The sequence below is a fragment of the Rutilus rutilus genome (assembly GCF_951802725.1).
Source record: "Rutilus rutilus genome assembly, chromosome: 22".
In the NCBI taxonomy this organism is placed as follows: domain Eukaryota; kingdom Metazoa; phylum Chordata; class Actinopteri; order Cypriniformes; family Leuciscidae; genus Rutilus; species Rutilus rutilus.
Window position 1 is genome coordinate 13083622 of NC_140227.1, and position 9403 is coordinate 13093024.

Consider the following 9403-nt stretch of genomic DNA (forward strand, 5'->3'; position numbering starts at 1 on the left):
TGTCATTCATCCATCCATTTTCCAAACCCCTTGTTATATGAGGGTTGTGGTTATTCCTTATTTAATGAAATAAAATGTAAACATTTTATAATTTACTAAAGATAAAGTATTAACCCTATAGCCTCGTATTTGATAAACAAATTCCTAAAGCCTTTAAATTATCAACAAAACGTAAATTTTTATATCTCTCAGTCTTTATTGAATTGCATTGAATTAAAGGTTCAATAAACTGCACTATTTCAAAAAGTTCTATTGATATTTAATATGGCTTTACAGGGTATATATATATCGAATTTTGGCAGTCTCTTAACACCCAGCAGGTTTTCCACATTACTCTTGTTCTTTGTTAAGATCTACCGAATGCCGTAAACCCAGCCAAGAATAACAAAGCACTCTGACAAGCATTTTGCACCAATGCTCTGACTCACTCACTAGCCTAATGAATTTGTACTCCAACAGATCTCTAGATCTCCATTTGTGACTATTCTGGGCATAAATATCAGGTTCAAGATTCCAGATTGAGAAGCAAAAAGTTACTTTTACGTACACACAGTCTTATTTAATGTTCTGTTAATAATTATTAACTGAGATGATGAGAAATACAACAACTGCTTCTTTCACAGTAAGACAGATAAGGCAGAAAGCATACAAGGCAGATAGCATTTTTTTAATACTGTTTCTGATCAGTGATCAAAGAACTGGTGCATAAAACATGCCAGACTCTGATATATGTATTGCTAGTATTGTGTATGTAAGGAAATGTCATGGATGTTCTATAATGTGACTATCAAAATGATCAACTAGATTAACAATAGTTCAAATTCTTATACATTTAATGAAATCATATTCATTTTAGAGACTACATGGAACATTTGTACTTTTAAAAATTATTTTGTCACATTACAGGACTATATAAGTGAACTTTAAGTGAAATTTATACAAATTATGTATAAGCCGGATCTAAAATGTTGACATGCAATTATCCAGGTTTAATGTAAATTTGATATAAACGACAACTGATGATAGTTGATATGTTGACAGCAACAAGGTCACGCTTGTTTACAGTTGAGAGAGACGCGCACCTGTGTGTGTGTGTGTGTGTGTGTGTGTGTGTGTGTGTGTGTGTGTGTGTGTGTGTGTGTGTGTGTGTGTGTGTGTGTGTGTGTACCTAATTAATTATATTTTGGGGACAATTTTGTTCCCAGAAGTGACCAAAACCTGACAAAATCTCCAAAAACCTCCCTTTAGGGACATCCTCATTTGTAAATCTGGTTTAATTATAAAGTAATAATAAAAAAAAAATAATAATTTTATGTAAAAATGTTGAAAGTTTTCTGTGATGGGTAGGTTTAGGGGTAGGGTTAGTGTAAGGGGAGAGAAAATACAGTTTGTACAGTATAAAAACCATTAAGTCTATTGAATGTCCCAATTTTGATAGCTAAGTAAACGTGTGTGCACGCATAAATCCTTGTAAATCCAAAATTATGGGGACAATGTAAATAGGCCTATGGACAGACTCATAGAAATCCAAACAAACACAAATATGCAGTTTTCGTTGATCGCTATAATAATAATTAATATTAATAAAAAACTATTTTCTATACCGCCTTTAAAAGTTACAACTGAAAGTGCTTCACAAAAATTTGAAAAATAAAAGATTAATACAGTAATTTAAAAGAAATGCATTCATAAAAGTGAATTATATTCAGATATACAATACAAAAAAAAAAAACATGTTATCAAAAGAATTGAATAAGTAAATTGTATAGAATACAACAGTGAGAAGTAGTCAAATAAATCAAATAGTAGCTACCCTAAATACGTTTTGAGGGAGAGATTTCACTTTCCTAATCTCAGAGGGCAGAAAGTTCCATAGTTTCGGAGCAAATGAAGAGAAAGTCTTATCACCCATAAATCTTAAACGAGTTGGCGGGACAGCTAAAAGACCAGCTTCAGAGGAGCGGAGATCACACGTTGGTATGTAGGGGATTCTGACGAGATTCTGATTCTGAAGAGTTCTGACAAATATTGAGGAGCCAAAAACCATGCAAAGCCTTATAGGTAAGCATGAGAATTTTAAATTCAACACGAAACCTGACAGGGAGCCAGCGTAAGGACTCTGAAAATAGGAGTGATATGATCCGTTGTCCTAGTCAGGATTCTGGCGGCAGAATTTTTAACAAACTGTAATTTGTTTAGAGTAGCTATTGAAACCCCCGCCAGTAGAGCATTGCAATAATCCATGCGAGAAAATACAAAAATGTTAATTCACTTTTCAGCCACTGGAAATGACAACATAGGATGTAGTCTGGCAATGATTCTAAGATGGAAAAAAAAACACATGTGTTGACAGTATTCTGGACATGAGGGTCAAATGTTAAATTAGGATCAGATGTTAAAATATCACCCCCAAATATTAATATTTTGTTTGAAATTCGAAAACAGAGCCATCCACATTTAAAGTTAAAGACCCAGTTTTACCTAGTGGGGTGAACCAATGAGCATAACCTCAGTGTCGTCACGGTTAAGACAAAGAAAAATTCGAGACATCCATTTTTTTTATCTCAGAAATATATTGAGACAGAAAGGCAACAGCCACATGATTATCAGGTTTTGAATGTATGTAAATCTGGGTGTCATCTGCATAAAAATGAAAGACCAAGTGATCTTAAAAGATGACCAAGTGGAAAAAAATGTATGCAAAAGAGTAAAGGGCCCAAAATTGATCCCTGAGGAACGCCTGATTGCATCACAGCAACCTCAGACCTGCAACCACCCTGTCATGATTCATGTCTGTTTTCCCCTGTCTTGTCCCATGTTTAGCAGATCCCTGTTATGTTGATTAGTCTCCCCAGGTGGTTCTTATTAGCCACGCCCCCTTGTTATCTTGTTTAGCTTGTCTGTCTGTGTATTTAAGCCCTGTGTTTAGTTCAGTCTTTGTCAGTTCTTATTGTTGCACAATGGTGGTTGTTCTGTTCCCGAGTCCGAGTCCGAGTCCGAGTCCGAGTCCGAGTCCGAGTCCGAGTCCGAGTCCGAGTCCGAGTCCGAGTCCGAGTCCGAGTCCGAGTCCGAGTCCGAGTCCGAGTCCATTTAGTAAAAGACTACTGCACTTGGATCCTGCTTCCTCCTCTGCTTCAACCAAAATGTAACATACCCATAGCAACAAACTGCTTTCGATCTGAAAGGTAGGTACTAAACCAGTTTAATGCAGTATCAGAAACACTGCAAGTCATAAAAAAAATCACATGTTCAATTGATTAAGAATAACATACAAAATGACACATTAACTTTTTCACTACACCTAATCAGTGTGTCATCAAAGAAATACCTTTCATATGAAGTAACTGTCATTCACAATGCAATGCTCAATACTTTTCTTTCAACCACGGAGCAGGATTGACAGCAAGGAATAGGAAAAGCTCGTGGACAAGGGATCTGTCAGAGAAGTGGGCATGGGCACCAACAGAGAGGTGGGCATGGGATGATGGGGCCTGTCGAAGGGTTGGTTGTCAGAGAGAGGGAAGCAGAACTGTTGTCTCCAATGAAGTCCCAGCCATAATCACGTAGTGAACTGAGGACTTGGGCAGAGGCTTCCAGATTACTTGATCCAAATCTAAAAAGATCCACTGTCAATTCCATCATCTGAACTTTTCCCCAGAAAACCAGTAAGTGTGAAGGATATACTATGCTTTATCATTACATTTACAGTAAATTGTAATACCTGTAAATTCATCAAACATGTTACAGTATTCTTAAAGTTTGATCTGTTGACCGTATACTCTGTTCTATGCTTAGAATTGACAGAAAACCCCATAGTGGTGGTGGCCGTGTGCTGACCGACCAGCAGGAGTGGGCAGTGGTAGGAATGATATACGCTTGTTGGAAATAAAGCCCGCAATTGAGGAGAACAATGACACCTTTGCCAATGTGGCATCCATCAGCCTACCAACAGTTGCACACCTTTTGAAGTGGCACCAGGTATCAATGAAACACATTTACCTGGTGCCTTTTGAGAGAAACAATGACAGGGTGAAACAACAAAGGGCTTAGATGTTCAGGTACAGCACTATATACTGTATTATAGTTACTGATTGATGCATCGCCTACGTCATGTATATTGGAACTACACTGGAAAAAATACTTACTGAAATATATTTTTCAGAGGGTGATGGTGCTTGATGCTGATGTGAACCATGACAAGTACATTTTTGTTGATGAAGTGGGCTTTAACCTGGCCAAAACGTGGAGGAAACATAACCATGTGCACAGCTGTCTCAGAAGATGGTGTGGTAGAACGTAGGCCATTACTTGGCTCCACATCTCATTGAGTTCCTCAATGAAGTTGAGCCGGCCTGTCAAGGTGAAGAGGTCACCTATGTAATTGTGTGGGGCAATGTCAGGTTCCACCATGCAGAGTTGGTTCAAGCATGGTTTCAGGCCCATCCCCGATTCATGACCCTCTATCTGCTCCCATACTCGCCTTTCCTCAACGCCATTGAGGAATGTTTTTCAGCATGGGGGTGGAAGGTCTATGATCGCCAACCCCTTGAGCGCGCCACCCTCTTCAGGCCATGGATGAGGCATGTGATGACATGTAGTGTAGACCAATGCCAAGCATGGATTCGCCATGCCAAAAGGTTTTTCCCAAGGTGCATGAACAATGACATTCATTGTGATGTGGACGAGAATCTACTGTATGGCCGAATGCTCAAGACAGGTTTAATCCAAATGAATGTAATGTATGCTAAATGTTATGTTTTCGTTAAGTTGTTTTATTTAACTGTGTACATTTAATTATAGAGTATGTTACAGTTATCTGAAAATTTGCCCAAATGATTGTAGAGGTCTTTATTGATCCTTCACTTGATTACATGTAGGACATGTACACCTTACTAAATAGTACCAAAGAAAATAATAATAATAAAAAACTGTATTAAGAAAATCAGATAAAGCACAGGTGTCCAGACGTATGTTTTTCAGTTACAGCCAAGAATTTTAATTTTGGTGCCTCACTATATGGGACAAATGAAATCACAGCGTCAGGTATCCATAATGTTAAAATACATCATAATAACGAAATATTGCACTGTTTCTTTGAGGTGAAATCTAAGTTGACAGAAAGGAAACTCACTTTGTTTGTTTTTTTTGTTTTTTTGTTTTTTATTGCATTAATAAAAATAGGGGGATACAGAGTCATACAAAACTGTATGAATCTATAAAAAAATCCGATATTTTTTTTTTTTTTTTTTGATAAAAGATCACAATTTTGCATTTTCTATCAAAAAATCAATACATCATATCTAATACATCGAGTATCCTTTTCAACAGTTCGGATGGCTTTACAATTGTTCTGTATTGAAGTCAAAGAGTCATAAAAATCCTTTAAGTCAGTGGAAAGTAGTCTACTATTTGGTACAGTTAACATACATTTTTGCTTTGGGTTATTCCAAATCTTTTAATTGGTGTTTTGAGTGACTCTTTGGGTTATTATAATCTAACTTCAGTAACCCTAAGCCTAGTGCAAGAAATTTGCAATTTATGAAGTGTTTGTTGCAGGAACCCCTGTTGGTAGATGCTGGAACTACACCACCTGACGGCAAAAAAAGCATGTTTCTCCATAGACTTTCAAAAGCAACTAAATATTAGATATAAGAGTTTAGTTACATTATGAAAACCATGCCAATATTCTATAAATAACCTATAATTGGATGCACAGCCCTTAGTCAAAAGTAAAAGATGCTGCATAAGAAGTGTTTATTAACTGTTAATTATCCTATTTATTTCCCTTCAAACTATGCTTGATTGTATTGCCTTATTTTTTGTTTTGCATGTATCATTTTGGGGTCATGACCCTCAGTTGAGAACCACTGCATTAGATGGGCCCTATAAAGGTTTGTGACTCTGTTATGATTTGAATTTGTATGGAGAGATTCACACATTTAACGCAAGGCAGATATTGACATGCGCGCTGAACCGCCCTTCAGCGGGTTCATTTCTCCTGAGAGACTTAGACTGTAAGGACTGAACTCCCCATCCTACAGGAAGTGGCATCATACAGACAGCCAAATTTCAACAGTTCACGTCTAACTATAGATGATAAAACAATGGATCTTCAAACAAGCAACATAAAGCTGTTTTCCCTTCTGTCTCTTGCACTGCACTGTAAGTGTTTCAAAATCATATTTTCTCCTCATACATATTTAGTTTGTTATTTGATATTTAAATAAACATTGTTTTTTATATCTGTTTTTTATTCATTTATTTTTATTTTTGCTGGTCTTTTAATAATTGTATAATGTTAATGAGCAAAAAACAATTATTAAAACAATATAACAATATTGAGAACATTCATGCTCATCTAATTGTATTATTTACACTTTGACTATATAAATATTTAAGTGTGCATGTAATTTCAGGCTTTTTCTGGAAGACTTCTTTGAACGTCTCTGTGCAGCAAGGTCAAAATGTCACACTGAGCTGCCCACTGATGCCCAACAGCAGCCAGGGGGTTTTGAGCTGGTACAGACAGACTCCCGGGCAGGGGCCAGAGTTGATCCTCTCCTACAACGTGACCAACACTTCACAGGTGCGCTACGGCATGCGACTGGACCAGAGCAGATATGCCATCTTAACCAGGGAAGGGTTAAACCTCCGTCACCTCTTACAAATCATCACAACTTCGCGTAATGACACTGGCACTTATTATTGTGGGTTTTCAGACAAAAACCATACGCAAATATTTTACAATTGAATACAAATGCTTGAATATTCAACAATATTGTTGATCTGACTGTACTGACGCTGTTGTGTGAGAACTGAGCTAGACGATGACACAATTTTTTTCCACAACTCTAAAGATGAAATGAACTAATGTAATAATTGATGATCTTTACAACAGAACTGATTCAACACTGAACTGGCTTCAGCTGGACAACAGCCAAAATGTATTATTTTTCCTGTTATCACTGTAAAGCTGCTTTGAAACAATCTGTATTGTATAAAGCACTATATAAATAAAGGTGACTTGACTTGGCTTAAATGCTGTATAATGTGTTTTAGATGTTTTACTTATCTTAAAAGTATTTATAGGGGAAAATAAACATGCATTTTCACACTATTTCAGGCATTCTATTTCCATAATGAAAGCTGTCTTTTCAATGCTCAAATATTTCTGGCTTGCATTGCAAAACCTGCAAACTTTGTTCTAATTGGATTAGTTGGATCCCAGGAGAACAGAAGTGCAGAAGCGCTGCTGTGTTGTGATAGAACATGCATCTGTCTCTGCCAGTAAACCAACGGCTCTTTCCTGTTTTTGTGTCCCTCTTAACCGAATAACAGTCAAATATGTTTTTAACATACAGCTACTCTGCTGCATATCACATCAAAGAAAAAACAATATTCCCATATCAGGTTTACCATGCAAAAAATGTTTAATAAAACACAATAACAAGTGTCCACTATATCTTTTTGCACTTTAGAAAATGTTTACAATTTAAGCATATAGTTGTAATCTAAATTTTTCATATGATTTATTTATGATTTCAATATTAATATATCCAAAAAAAAAAAATAGCTCAACACAACAATTCTTTCAAGTGGTTTCACCAAATTCGACTTAAGCAGTCTCAAAATTATTCAACCCCTTCATGGCAAGCATCTTATACTTAGTAGAACACCCTTTTGCTGTTATGGGTTATGCTGTAAACGAGATGTATAACCAGACAGCAGCTTCTGGCAGAATTTCTAGAATATTAGCCCATTCCTCATGAGCAATGGCCTCCAGTTCAGTAATATTCTTTGGTTTGTGTGCTGCAACCGCCTTCTTCAAATCCCACCCGAGATTTTCCATGAGGTTCAAGTCGGGTGAGTGTGATGGCCACTGTAGAATCTTCCAGGACTTCTGCAACCAAGCCTTGGTGGATTTTGAGGTATGCTTGGGATCATTGTCCTGAAGGTCCAATGATGCAAGCTTCAGCATCCTCAATGACGGCATGACGTTTTCTCCTAGGATTTCCTGATACTTCAGTGAATCTATCTTGCCATCCACAAGCTGCAGGTTTCCAGTGCCAGAGGATGTAAATCAGCCACAGAGCATCACCGAGCTCCACCATGCGTAACTGTAGACAGAGTGTTCATTTCAGCATATGCTTCATTCTTCTTCCTCCAGACACACCGCAGATCCATACGGCCGAAAAGTTCCATCAAAAGTTTTGTTTCATCGCTTCACAGAACAGAATCCAAAAACTTCTGTGGCCTATTCATATGATTTTGAGCACTTTTCTTGTGCTTTTGGGTCAGTAGTGGTGTATGTGTTGGAGTTGTGACATGCATTTAGTAAGCACCTTACTGTGCAGCTGAAACCTCAGTGCCTGTTGCAACCAAGTCTTACTGCAGGTCTTCTGCCGCCACTCAATGTTTTTTCTGAACCTGCCTTCTCAGGAATCTGGTTGCAGCCGCTGATAGCTTCCTTTTTCTGCCCCGTCCAGGTAGTGTAACCACTGTTCCTTTAACTTTGAACTTGTGAACTATGCTTCTAACGGTGTCTCTAGGAATTTTTAGTGCCTTCGCAATCTTTTTGTATCCTGTTCCTTGTTTGTGAAGGGTGGCGATATCTTCTCTTAACTTTTTGGACCATTCTTTTGACTTATTTTTAGCATGCAGTCCAACGTGACACTAAACAAACCTTGCCAGTTCAGATATCTCATGTGTTCTAGCTCAAGCACACCTTGTGCAACTAATGAAGCCCTTGATTAGTTGCATCAGGTGTGCTTAATACAACACCTGTTTTGCAGATGTGTGCTGTTGTGAGGGATTCTATTGAGGGGATTGAATAATTTTGAGATTGTAAAAGTCATTGAAGGTTGCATTTTCAGTTGAATTTGCAGAAAAACACTTGAAAGATTTGTTGAGCTATAATTACTTTTGTTTGATTTGTCATTGCAAACAGCTGAAAGTTTGTAGATTTTGCCAATAAACATGATTTGCAATGGGCGTTGAATAATTTCGGGGGGAAAAAACCTGTGCGTGCACTTGGATCTTTGTACTAATCCCCACACAAGTGGTATGATTGATGAAATATAAATGATTAAGTGTGATTTTCAAAAAGTGAAAGATATAATTGCATAAAATAAAACAGCATAAAATAACATACCCCATAATGGCTGTTAACTGAAATACATTTATATCATTCCAGCGTGTTAAGGCAACAAAATGAATAAATACTATATAGAAATAAAGTACAATAATATTAAAAAAAATTCATAATTCAAATAATTCCCTGAAACCCAATTCATTTAGCCAAGAATTCAGCTGTGTAATGGTTGACTGCTTTTAAATGGACCATCTGCACACGACATCTGAGCACATGGGACGTTCTTCCCTTAACCGTCAACCTCTGTGTCAA

The 9403-nt window shown here is 37.2% G+C and overlaps 1 long non-coding RNA gene across 1 annotated transcript; it reads left to right on the forward strand.

Moving 5' to 3' along the window:
• The first annotated feature begins 2230 nt into the window (after positions 1-2230).
• Positions 2231-4921, forward strand: LOC311281444. Its single transcript, XR_014625797.1, has 3 exons — positions 2231-3665; positions 3796-4058; positions 4163-4921. It is a non-coding gene; the product is annotated as an uncharacterized lncRNA (long non-coding RNA).
• The last annotated feature ends 4482 nt before the right edge of the window (positions 4922-9403 follow it).